Here is a 14,100-nt window from a genome sequence, read left to right as displayed (position 1 = left end):
TTGTGATAGGTTTATGTAGTACACAATTTAAATTAGCAATGCATACTTAATGAAAAATAAACAGTTTCATATGTAGTTATAAAAAGATGAAGTGCTCGCTTCGGCAGCACATATACTAAAATTGGAACGATACAGAGAAGATTAGCATGGCCCCTGCGCAAGGATGACACGCAAATTCGTGAAGCGTTCCATATTTTTAAAGCCCTCGCCATGGATATTGTGAAACTGTGTTATGTCATTTTGTAATGTGCCCGTTTGTGTATGATCCGTGCAAAAGGGTTTCTGGGGAAGGGGTGGGGGTAGGGAGGCAGGGCTCTGGAGGGTGGGGCGGGGGAGTGGGCCGGGCCCAGCACACAGACTGGCAGCTGCTCCAACCCCATCCCTCCTTAGAGACGCCACCTCCCCCACCACCCACCCCTGATTTGTGCCTTGCCTCCCCGCCCTGGAGTCGTCCTCCGGGTCACCAGCACTGCCTTGGCAGAGCCCTCTCCCTACCCTAACCTGCCCCCCTCCCTGCCCCCCAGCATTAGGTGGATACTGTGGGGAAGTGCTGGGGGTCGGGAGGTAGCCGAGGAATGGGGCAGTCCCCGGGGGCATTGAAACCAAGTATTATGAATTGTAACTGTATTTGCACTGTTTTTTTTCCTCTGATTGCATTAGCATATATACAATATACCTATATAACAAAAAAAAATGAAGATGAAATCATCAAATATGAAAAAAATAGTAGTATCAATAAAGATATTTTTATTTTTTAAAATATATTTTAAATATTACACAAAAAGTCTATATATTGGTATGTGTACGTTTGTGTTTATATAATTTTTTGCATAAGCATAAGCATACATATGTGTATATATGTGCATATATATACTTATTATATAAACAGGTAGAATGTTAAGGATTTTAAGAAGAAACTATAAAGAAGAAGAAAGAGAGTATTGCTTATCCTCAGACTTGAAAGACTGTTATTTTACATAGGTTCACTAATTTAATCTGTAGCTCGTCTAGGTGAGTAAGTATCCACAATATGCCTTTAACCTTATGATGTAACCAAAAGTCCCTTTAAAAAAACAAACAAATAAAAACAAGGCTTCGATAATAAAAGCCAGGGTCTACTTGACAATATTTCATGTAGTTCTGAAGAATTTTAAGAAAGATTATGTTCATTTAGACATGTACCTTGCTTGCTAAAAGTTGAGCATCTTGATTTTTATGACATTTAAATATTAGAATTATCATATATTTGGCACAGACGGTAAATGCTTACTAAGTGAGTATTGACTTAGGTCTTGGGTATTTTGAATGGTTGAGTTTCTGAGTTAAGTTGGACAACTGAGTTAATAAATTGTCCTTATTAAAAAGGACAAAGGTGTGTGTGTGTGTGTGTGTGTGTGTGTGTGTGTATATATATATATATATTATGGATTTCTGAAATTTTAATGACATATTTACACTATTCAGCTAACATATTCAATTTATTTTTTTGACTATAAATATGAAATCTTCCTTTATTATAGCACATTATTAATATCCTGTTGCTTTTATTATTGCCCAAAGGTAGTAGAAAATAAAAATTCGGTTAAGTTAATGTTAAGCAATAAAATTTATAATAACTATGAATAAATACAAAGATCAGCAGCTGGTTTACATAGATGGGCAATAAAATGTTGGAATGTCCAAAACATATGAACATAAGGGGTGGCAGTAAGAGGCAGATAGTGATTAAATATGGGATGGCTGAGGTTAGCTTTTTGTTTGCATAGAACATCGGACTTTTTTTTCTTCCAGTAGAAATTTCCTCTATGAAAAGAATAATTATCAAAATGATACATTTCACACGATGGGGCCCCTTGTAGCAAATTTACAATATTTAATTTTGATGTACTGAAATCATTGTTAGAGCTTCTGAAAATGATCTTATTTAAAGATGAAGGAATAAGTTAGGTAATAGGAAATCTGGGTCCATTACTGGACAGCTAAATTGAAGAACTGATATAATTTCACTTTTATAAGTTTACTGATGAATCATATAAGCTTTCTTTCAGGATTATATCTGATCATTCAGAACTGTAAACCTTACAAACCTTCATTAACCTAATGAAGCTTTTAGTATCATAAAAACTTGCAGTATTTTAACCTGACTGGAATACATTCTGATTAATATTTAGAATAAAACAAATTGTGCTTTCATGATTCCACTCTGTGTCTCACTATTCTAAATTTCCTTTTCCAGGTTCTGTATTCCACCCAACCCACTTACTACACCTCATCAGAATTCACATATATATACAGTTCACATATATATACCTTAACATACCTTTTTCCATGAAATGTGACAATGTTATGATCACAATGCACATCTACCACTTGAACCTAATCCGAATTTTTGACCTAAGAAATCCTATCCATTAACTTTTCCTTTTTCTTGATATTATACCATTAAGAATAATCAGTAAGAGGGTCAACCCCATGTTCAGCACTGTGAGGTGAATACCAAAATGAAATAGTATCTGTATAACAGCCAATCAACCAACAATGTCAATGAACAACCATTTCTGACAGCAAGAAGAAATGCATGCTATGATTTATTTATTTACAATGGTTTCCAGAATGTACTATATCCACCTCAAAGATGCATAAGTTACTTTACTGGGGTAGAAAAAGAGAGTATTAGAATTATTTTATTATTTTTATCTTTAAATGTTCTACTTTTGGTTTGCTGTAATACCTTTATTAATCATGAACAGAGAATCATAATATATTACAGATATATCGTCATATATTTTTTAACTGGTTGAAGAATATGACACCAAAAAATGTTGAAACTTTTAGGAAAGCATGTTAGGGAGTTTAACTGAAAAGTAGAATTGAATATAGAGAAAATGTTGGGTTAAGTGCTTATTAGAGTGGTTTAACTATCAACTTTATCATGTAAGTGGGGTATCTGCTACAGTTCTCACTTACATTTCTAAAAATTTTTATCAGCAGGAAACAGATGTACACTTCAGGAGGTAGCCAAGGAAAATATAATACGAGAACTACTTATACAGGAGTCAATAGAGTTTAGGTAAAACAAGGAATGGTTGGTTGTACACTGGGCTAGTAATCAGCGGTTAAGTCATCACTACTCCTAGACCTTAAATGGAAAGGGAGAAGGCAATTATATGAGCTCATAAAAAATACCTTTTTGCAGAGGGTCACCTGAAGAGACTGTGGCCTTTGGTTTGGGGACAGATGATGTCTACTCTCCAAGGAAGAACCAAAGGAGTAGATATCTTGACTTTACTTTTTGCCACCCTCCAAACTCTTCCTGGTTCCTCCCACGGGCCTGATCCAATCTGAAGCCAGAGAAGGAAGTGCACAGATGTAGTCCATACAGTACAGCCTCCTTGGGCATAGTTTGAGAAAGAGAGCAGAGTGTGGATATGCAAGAAAAAATGGAAAATTTCCTGCATTCCACTCCTCTTTATTCTTGGCATCTTTTCTTTTCCAGATGAAAAAAAGGTGTCTCTAATACAAGGGATACACGAATCCCATCACCTACCATAACCTTATGACTTGATGTCAGTTTAGTCATATTCCCAAATAAAATCTATAATGTTGGCAAACCTCAGTATGCCGCTTTATGTAAGATAATCTAGGGGAAAAAATGAGGGAAGACATTCTCAATTAACATAAAATATAGCTGCCATAGTCCCGTAACTTGTGTAACCTCTCATATGACCTTAAATGACAATTATATATTCTTTTAGCTACATCCATTCAATGTGTATTCTAAGCCTTGTCAGTGACTGGGCTATAGTATTCTTTATCTGGTGATATGATCTTGTGGTATAAGCCTTTGATTGCTTCTGCCTTGATTGAATTGCTTCATTATTCTGTTACCTGACCTTTTATAGAAGTGAGGCAATCCAGAGAAACCTCTAAGTTCTAGAAATTGTTCTTGCCTCCATTGTGCGGCAGCAATCTGATTTCCTATTGTTAAATAACATCAATCACCTCAACTATGATTGTAGTCCCTTTCTCTGCCAGTAAGTTTAAGAGCTTGAGGAGTTTATGATGGCCTGAGGGCATACTTACTTTCCAATTTAACAGAGATTGTGTTGTCTAGGGGAAGCATTTCTTCTGTGTAAACTAGGGCACTTCTACCTATTTGCTGAAAGAAGCTACTCTCACTGCCTTCCTTAGTTTCTGGATTTGTGCATTTTGACAGCAGGAGAGATGGCATGTGTTGGATAATGGTGTAAGGTCTGTAACATCTGGTGGGACACCATCCCAAATCCACAAGATTGTGTCTCTTGAAAGATGCTACAGCAGTCTTTAGCAGATTATTCCATTCTATCAGATCTGCTACTTGTAGATGTTGAGACCAGTGGATTTTGGGGTGAGCCCATGGACACATTTCTTTTGTTGCAAACTACTTACCTTTGTCTGAGGTAAGATTATGTCAGAATCCAAAGAAAATAAGGATTTTGTAAGCCTACGAGTCATGATGCTGACAGAATTGTGACCAGAGAAGAAAGATTCCATATATGTCTCTTCCTGCAAGAAAACATATTTTCCCATAGTGCTAAAAGTAGTCAAGTAGAACCAGTGCCATACCAGTTAGGCAGAAGGTGCCATATGAATGGCTTTGTGTTGTCTTCTGCTATCAGACACTGGTTGGCCATAACCGTATCAACTGTAAAGAGAATTTCTTTTTCTTTCTTTCTTTGTGTGTGTGTGTGTGTGTGTGTGTGTGTGTGTGTGAAGAGAATTTCATGTTGTCAAACCTGGCCCCTTGTGTTATCCTGGCCTACTAGTATCTTTCCCATTGAGCAAACGCTTGGATTAATGAAAATGAAGACTAATAGCTATAGAATAGGTAATTTTGTGCATCTGATTATTGAGGTCCCTCTAAAGTGTCAGCCTTCTCTGGAAGATTAAATGGGACATGAATATCCATATTTTATGCTCTTTCAAAGGGGACCACTCCTATACTTCATCAGAACTTCTTGTCATCAACTTTTCAATTGGGTTCTTTTAAGTCCCTTACCAGTGGCCCAACTTGTCAGCTACTGCTCGAAGATTAGTGTAGATCACGACCTCAAGCTCTCTCTCCCTTTATGCTGGGCAGGGGGTAAGGGGGTGGGTAAAATGGGTATATTTTCACAAACTTGGTGAATCATAGGTGTGATGATAGATCAAATGCTGGGAGTTTATCGTTTTGTATCTTAGGAACAATTTATATTAAGTATTAGGCTATGTAAGGGGCTTCTTTAAAATGACCATTGTTATGGTACCTGGGTGACTCAGCTGATTAAACATCTGACTTCTGCTCAGGTCATGATCTCAGGGTCCTGGGATAGAGCCCTGTGCCAGGCCACACTCAGTGGGGAGTCTCCTTCTCCCTCTCCTCTCTCTCTCTGCCCCTCCCCCTGCTCATGCTCTGTCTCTCAAATAAGTAAAATCCTAAAATAAAATAAATAAAATGACCATTTTTCTACTTGCAATGTGCCTTTACAGAGGGCTTCCCAAAGCAGCTGACAGCCTAAATTGTTGCTTTTGCTTCCAAAGTTTTTGTTGTGTTTTGTTTGTTTTTGCAGTGTAGGCAGAGGTTGGAGATGGGATTTCCTACTTAAAGCTCAAACTAAGGCTATTAGGCAAGATGAGGGTCTTTTAAATACTTTTAATGAGGAAGCTCATTCTTAATGTAGAAGGAAGTAATTTCATATTTCAGCATTATTTATTACCTCAGCGAACACTTTAAACGCTGGGCCAATTGTTTCCAGGAAACATTTATGACTCTAACATGTGCCAAACAACCTCTTACTGTATGTAAGAATAGCCCTAGCTTAATAGATGTGTGCAATATTTTTGAAGGACGATTAATGAAAACAAAGTCAAACATTTTATACTAATATAGGAATTTGCTTTTTCCTAAAAAGAAACCAAAGACTTTGCTACTTGTCTTTGCTCAGCTACTAAATGTTTTCCTTATCTGTAAGTTGTACTGAAGCTCCTGGAAAGAACTTTCCAGCTGGGGAAAAAAAAACATAATTCTTTATGGGTGATCTACCTGTTTTTCATCTTATGTACAGTGAGAAGCTTTCCTTCCTTCAGGAACTCCACCCAACACTAATCCTTCCTTTTTCATGCCACCAGCATCTACTGACTTTACTTTGTTCCTGTCACTGTCACAGCAAGTTGTGTCTCTCTTCACTGAAGCCACATTTCTGATTAATATGGGCTGAAATCATCTTATGTGGCAAGGGACTGATTGAGAAAATGCAGATAATTCTAAAGAAAGGATGTAAAAGCTCTTCTAATCTAATGAATCGTTACTAATCTTCACTGATGACAAGGGCATGTACATCATGGAACTTAATTTTTTATAGAAATGGGCTATTTTGGAACATTCTTCCAGGATCTCTTTTTCTCATTTGATAATAATATGAACATCCTCCATATCATTAAATACTTTTGTATAGGAAATCTTTAACTATTGAATGCTTTCATTAAATATAATATAGTTTATAGTATTTACTGCGTGTGCATATGCGTTATATTCAGAGGGAATATATATTTATTTTCACCTACATCTACAGACACATAATACGACTTTAATCAGCTATGTTGGTAAAACTTTGGACATATCGTATTTATAGTTCCTGAGAATATATTTTTTAAAAAAAGAATTCTTGAGTTAAAGGTTATAAGCTGTGTTTCATTTTCTTGTATAGAGCATTATAGGAAGGTGTGATACGGGCACCTGCTATAGTACTTATGTGCATTGGCATATAATATTCATTCATTCATTCATTCATTCATTCATTTTTGTTTCTAAGTTAATGGAGGTATAATTGAAAAATAAAAATCATTTAGATTTGTGATGTACAATGTGGTATTTGGGTTTTTTGTTGTATTTTTTTTTAAGATTTATTAATTCATGAAAGACACAGAGAGAGAGAGAGAGGCAGAGACCCAGGCAGAGGGAGAAGCAGGCTCTTCCAGGAGCCCGATACAGGATTCGATCTTGGGATCCCCGGGTCATGACCTGAGCCGAAGGCAGCTGCCCACCCAGGGGTCCCTACAATGTGGTATTTTGATATATGTGTCTCCCATCCAAGTACTATAACCAGGCCTGAACCTGTTTAGCTTCCGAGATCAGACAAGATTGGGCGTGTTCAGGGACTTGATATATTTTGTATCAAGTGTGTATTTTGTAATGGTTGTCACAGTGAGCTAATTAACATATCTATCACCTCATGTAGTTCTGCTTTTGTTTTGTTTTTTCCCTTATGGTGAGAACACTGGATCTACTCTCTTAACAAATTTCAATTATACAAAATAGTATTCTTTTTTAAAGTTTTTATTTCAATTCTAGTTAGTAAACTAGAGGTTTTTCATTTTTAAATACCACAATCTCTTCTACATATCTCTCAGATGGGAAAAACCTCTATTTTAATTCCTCTGTTCATCAGTCTTTCCATAGAACTAGGTTGTCTGAAAGTTTTCTTCTACCTTTTTCAATTTGTTCACTAATGAATGAATAGTACCAGGCACTGGGACTTGAAGCTAGCAGTGTTCTCTTCAGCCTGTTGCTCCTCTGGTACTTACATGGCTTCTCTTGATCTCCCACACTGAATTCTTTCTGGTTATAAAACCTAGTGTCATGGGATGCCTGGGTGGCTCAGTGATTGAGCCTCATCTGCCTTTGGCCCAAGGTGTGATCCTCAGGTCCTAGGATCAAGTCCAGCATCAAGCTCCCAGTGGGGAACCCGCTTCTCTCTCTGCCGCTATCTGTGTGTCTCTCACGAATAGATAAATAAAATCTAATTTAAAAAACAAACAAACAAACAAACAAAAAACAGTACCAGCACCGATTTGAGGTAAAATGCATTGGTGAGTCTTCATAGACTAAAGGGGAAAGAGCAATTTGCATTAATAAAAATAACATTATTGTGTATAATAGATAGGTCCAGAAATCCCAACAGTTAGCAAAATATAGTTGTTTTTCTGTCATGTAAATTGTGCAACATATGTTCCTTATCAGTCAGGGGCTCTCCTCCAAGTGGTGATTCACACCCCCATGTTCTGTCTTCGTATTTTGGCTCTACTGTTTTCTTTACTTTTCTTTCTTTCTTTTTTGGCATGGGAGGATAGAGGGAAAGAGAGAATCTTAAGCAGGTTCCACACCCTGCATGGACCCTGATGCAGGGCTTGATCTTACAACCCTGAGATCTGAGCTGAAATCCACACTTAACAGACTGAGCCACCCAAGTGCCCCAGCCCTGCTGTTTTCAATGTAGCTTCCAGAATTGCTGTATTGAGGGAAAGAACATGGAGGATCACTAGGCCTGGGTTTGGATCATATCGTGTCTATTCTCAGTTACAAGACACATTTTGCTGCAGAGGAGGCTGGGGAATGCTGTATGGGCTATGTGTCCAGGTAGGAGAGAAAATGGACTCAAGAGTTAGACTCTCTGCCATAACATGTGAACAGGTAGTGGTAATTTACTATTATAATAGGATAATGGAGTAAAGTAAACAAGCTCAGTGTGTTAAGCATCCAGCTCTTGATTTCTGCTCATGATCTCTGGGTCCTGGGATTGAGCTGCGGAACAGGCTCTGTGCTCAGCAAGGATTCCACATGGGATCCTCCCTCCCTCTCCCTCTGTTCACCAACTCCCATCGCTCATGCTCTCTCTCTCTCTCTCTGAAATAAATAATAAATAAATAAATCAGATATATAAACCATAAAATAAACAAATTTTTTCTCACTCATTTTTTTTCTAGCTATAGATTGTCTAATCTCTCTTTTTTCAAATAAACAATGCTCATTGTAAAGGAGACATTTCTGCAATTGAAAAAACATGTTCAGGGATCCCTGGGTGGCGCAGCGGTTTGGCGCCTGCCTTTGGCCCAGGGCGCGATCCTGGAGACCCGGGATCGAATCCCACGTCGGGCTCCCGGTGCATGGAGCCTGCTTCTCCCTCTGTCTGTGTCTCTGCCTCTCTCTCTTTCTCTCTCTGTGACTATCATAAATAAATAAAAATTAAAAAAAACATGTTCATAATACAATGTACATAACCAATAATGAAATTAATATGTAGTATTCCATTGGTAGATTGGTCAGTTTGTTTTTAGGTAGTTATCCTCCTTATCAATAGGAATTCTAAGATAAAAGTCAATCTCCTTAAAATTTTTGCGGTATGAACTATGATAAAAAATGAAATATATAGGGATCCCTGGGTGGGGCAGAGGTTTGGCGCCTGCCTTTGGCCCAGGGCGCGATCCTGGAGACCCGGGATCGAATCCCACATCGGGCTCCCAGTGCATGGAGCCTGCTTCTCCCTCTGCCTATGTCTCTGCCTCTCTCTCTCTCTCTGTGACTATAATTAAAAATAAATTAAAAGTGAAATACATATATATATATACACACACATGCACATATATGTAAAGATTCTGCTTTTATATTTCTACAAGCTTTACAATGTCATTTTGAGTGAAGTTAATCATTATTTTTTAATGATTTCACCATATAATTAGGAAAAAAAATGACTTACAGCACAGTATATTACTTTTGCAGTTCAAACCAGCTTTGGAATCGGACATTTCCATTCATATTCAAATTAATAATCATGAAATCATAATGTAGATTTTGTTGCCTTTTGTGTTACATTTGCCTGTTAGAGCAGAAAAGTTAAATAAATATTTTACTGATGCTTCCTTTTTTTTTTTAAAGTTTGGCTTTGGGGACATGATATTGTGTGGATGTAGGTGGTCGCTCTCCTTTTTTTTTTTTTTTAAGCTGCATAGAGGAGAGAAATGAACAGGTTAGAAAAGAAATAGGAGTTGCTTTTTAAACAAATTACAGACCAGAGATAAATCACATACCCAATCCCTTAATCTGTCCCATTTCTTATTTATATTAATTGAAGAAAAAATACTGGCTTTATAGCAAGATGCATTCTTCCAAGTAACACTCAGAAAAAGAAATAGGCTAGTTTCACATTGTAATGACTTAGCATTCTTTTTCATTTTTGCTTGAACAAGGTGGAAAACGTCAGTAGGTCTGCTCATGCAAAAGAAAAGAAGTATAAAATATCAAACATGCATTCATTAGAGATTATTATAGAAAAAAGTATTTAACTTTAGGGAGGAAACACTTAACCTGATACACATTAAGTTCTCCTCTCTTCTCCTCTAAGAAAATGAGAATAATTAAGGAGAATGATTATAGGTGCTGCTAATTGGTTCCAAGTTTAAGGATACCATTTATGACACTTTTGTTTTTATTGATGATAATTCTATAACATAATCATACTTACTCTTATCACCATTGACAAAACTATCGTCTTGAGAATGCTAAGCAAAGCAAACGGCTGTACCTTTGAATAGATTACAAAAAACAAGTACTTTTGTGTGCCTTAGTTGATCTTCATGCCATTAGATGTAGCTGAGTGCCATGTTTTTCCACTTGGAATAAATGTTAACCCTGACTGCTTCCTAGACTTGGTAGCATTTGGACTCTGGTGCATTTTTCTGCAATGCGATATACACTTGCTGGAGTGTATAGAGGGAATTTATTTATTTTATTTTTTTAAAGACTTTGTTTATTTATTCATGAGACACAGAGAGAGAGGCAGAGACACAGGCAGAGGGAGAAGCAGGCTCCCTATGGGGAGGCCCATCCAGAACTCAATCCCAGGCCCTGGGATCACAGGATCATGACCCGAGCCAAAAGCAGAAGGTCATCCATGAGCCACTCAGGTGCTCCTATAGAGGGACTCTAAAAGAAATGTAAATGGTCTGTATGTTGGTAAATTGAACACCAATAAAAAATAAATTTATTATAAAAAAAGGGCACACAGCAAGTGAATAAAGATTTGTTCAAGAAAATCTATTTAAAAAAAAGAAATGTAAATGGTGAGTTGATTTCTTAATTTCTAAGAATTCTTGACCTCAAATTCTTTAATCTCTTTTTATTTTCTGAAGGACTTTTAAAATTTAAGAAAATTTTTGAACAGCTCTTCTTTTAATGTTATTTTTCCCTTGAACTCTTCGCTCTTTTAAAAGAACATGTACATATGCATGTGTGTATACATGTATTAATTCATATCACGTTAGTTTTCAAAAAGTTTTTCTTCTCTCTTTCCATAACTGCCATCATTTTTATGAGAAAAAAAGCAACTTTAAATGGTGTGTTCCTACTCTCTAGTCAGTTACCTTGCCCAAGTCCTGAAACCTTAACTGAGGGATCCCTGGGTGGCTCAGCGGTTGGGCGGCTGCCTTTGGACCAGGGAATGATCCTGGGGTCCCGGGATTGAGTCCCGGGATCAAGTTCCGGGTTGGGCTCCCTGAGGGAGCCTGCTTCTCTCTCTGCCTGTGTCTCTGCCTCTCTCTCTCTCTCTGTGTGTGTGTGTCTCTCATGAATAAATACAATTCTTAAAAAAAAAAAAAAAAGAAACCTTAACTGATTGTTGAATTGAATAATGGCAACTTGCTGGCAGCATGGCAACTGACTGTGCTTAACCCAGAAACAAATTCCAAAGAACAGAAAAACAAAAAACAAAAAAACAAAAAACAAGGAATTTGGATATATGTGGTGATACAGAGAATGAATAATGTACTGCATGCACACACACACACACACACATAAACAAACGCACAAAAAAAAAAACTTCCTTGAGAATTTTATGCCACTTCTCCAAAACAGATATGATGGGCATATGAGGTATAATGCAACAGCTGATGACAAGAATGATATTTAAATATATACATTTTATTACTAAAACAGTAAATTATTAAAGAAATGAAAATTGAAACAACACTAATAACACTAATTATTTTGTCTATCATATGGGGGGGAAGACAAATACTACACAATGCTGGCAAGAGTATGGAGAAAGTAGTGCTCTGATTTTCTGCAATAATGAGTGCTAATTGGTAAAACTTTTTGAAAATTAATTTGAAAATACATCTTGAAGTTCAAATATTGCATAACCTTTGACTCAGCGATACTATGTTTATAAATGTACCATGTGTGTACTAACACGAGTCATACAAAAATGTATGCACAGAAATATTTGCTGAGTGAGTGTTGAGCTTTAGCTCTAGAATCAGACAGACCTGAGTTGCAATTACCACTTCATTACTTTCTTTTTTTAAATATATATATATATTTTAATGGAGTTTGATTTGCCAACATATAGTATGACACCCAGTGCTCCTCCCATCAAGTGCCCCCCTCAGTGCCCATCACCCCATCCCCCCTACCCACCTCCCCTTCCACTGTCCCTTGTTCCTTTCCAGAGTTAGGAGTCTCTCATGTTCTGTCTCCCTCTCTGATATTTCCCACTCATTTTCTCTCCTTTCCCCTTTATTCCCTTTCACCATTTTTTTATATTCCCCAAATGAATGAGACCATATAATGTTTGTCCTTCACTGACTGACTTATTTCACTCAGCATAATACCCTCCAGGTCCATCCACGTCGAAGCAAATGGTGAGTGTTTGTCGTTTCTAATGGCATTACTTTCTAGATATGTGAGCTTAGGCAAGTTACATAGCATGTCTAGATTTCACTGTCCTTTGAGAATTAAATGAAATGATGTCTATAAAGTGTGTAAGAAAGTGTTTGGCACCTCATAAGTACTTGAGAGATGTTTATTAGTCTTTGTAATGAAGATAATATTGTTATAAATATTATGCAGCATCATTTATAATAGTTAAGGTCTCAAAACAAGCCCCTTATTCAACTGGGATATCAGTTAAATAAACTTAGGTTCATTGAATAGAATACAACAGAGTCACTCAAAAGAAGAAGATCAATCTATGTGGAAGTAGAGGCAAGAAATACTTTGAAAAACATAAAGTTTTAGTATTAATAGTATTGTTCCATGTGTGTGAAAAGACACTAATATATTTTGACTAGTCTGTATCAACAGAAAGAGGGAAAAGAATATGAACCAACATATTAATAGTGGTTATCTCTGGGAAGTGGAATAATGAGCTATTTTTATTTTTCTCTATTATATTTTTTGAGATATTTAATTTTTTTTTTATTTAATGTTTTTTAAGGTCATTCTTTATTGTCTGCCAAAGTCAAAAAAATTATCAGAATAAATTAATCCTGCTTTTCTGGCATTAAGGATATAGACCGGAATATGCCATCTAAAAAAAAAAAAAAGAATATGTCATCTATCTCTATGTATGGAGATATAGATATGTAGATATAGATATAGCTGCATACCATATCTATCTATAGATAGAGATAGATGACATATACTGGTCTATAGATACATATAGTATATGAATGTATCTTTATATCTCCATACATAGAGATAGATGACATATTCTGGTCTGTAACCTTAATAAAAAAAATAAGATACACATATAAAATATTAATGGTAAGTAGGTATCATGTAGCCTGATATGTTCTTTATTTGAAAGTTAGAGAGAATTATGGAAATTCATTAACACTTTTTGTGGTATCAGTACTTAAAAAAGAAACCCTAGAAATGGAAGGAATCTCAATACTTCTCTGAGTCCAGCATCTCACCAAGAGCACAAATTCACTGAAAGCCAACTCCACTAACTTCATCTGATTTGGGGGATAATAAACTACTAACTCCAAAAATAAAATATTGCTGTTAGAATGTTATTTCTTAGATTGATTAGAATGTGCTTTCTCATAAAATCCCTGCCATCATTTCTATTTTTGTTTCATAAACTGAATGAGGCTCTTTATAAATTTTCTTTAGATGGTAGCTTTTTAAATAGTTTCAGGTTGGATACACATAATTTTTTCATTTAAAAATTTCCCCAATTCTTATTACTTTTCTGTGTATCAGAGGATTTCCAGGCTCATTACCTTCTTGGTGCTCATATCTGAACGTCCTCAGAACCACTTCTCCTTTAGAGTCTGACTCATGCCATTCCAAAGTCAGGATAACCTTTCAAAGGGAATAGTCAGCTGGGTGATCCAGCTGTTTATTAGTCCTAGCAATATCAGGCTTGATGTTCTCTAACTATAAGTATCAAGGCAGACAAAAGTTTCTTCACTATTTTCTAGTTTCAAGCCTATATTTTTATTTTGGAATTTGTATTTTTA

At 36.3% G+C, this 14,100-nt stretch overlaps 2 protein-coding genes and 1 non-coding gene across 3 annotated transcripts in view; 2 read left to right on the top strand and 1 right to left on the bottom strand.

Annotated features, from left to right (window-relative positions):
* LOC140629504 (aldo-keto reductase family 1 member D1-like) overlaps positions 1–14,100 on the bottom strand; it is a 343,573-nt gene that overhangs the window by 275,307 nt on the left and 54,166 nt on the right. The gene's annotated exons all lie outside the window — the stretch shown is intronic.
* Positions 1–14,100, top strand: part of LOC140629499 (uncharacterized) — a 33,372-nt gene that overhangs the window by 14,994 nt on the left and 4,278 nt on the right. The gene's annotated exons all lie outside the window — the stretch shown is intronic.
* Positions 92–198, top strand: LOC140629507 (U6 spliceosomal RNA). Its single transcript, XR_012027348.1, has one exon. It is a non-coding gene; the product is annotated as a U6 spliceosomal RNA (small nuclear RNA).

Source organism: Canis lupus (genome assembly GCF_048164855.1).
Source record: "Canis lupus baileyi chromosome 15 unlocalized genomic scaffold, mCanLup2.hap1 SUPER_15_unloc_2, whole genome shotgun sequence".
NCBI lineage: Eukaryota > Metazoa > Chordata > Mammalia > Carnivora > Canidae > Canis > Canis lupus.
This window is presented reverse-complemented; position numbering and strand designations above follow the sequence as displayed.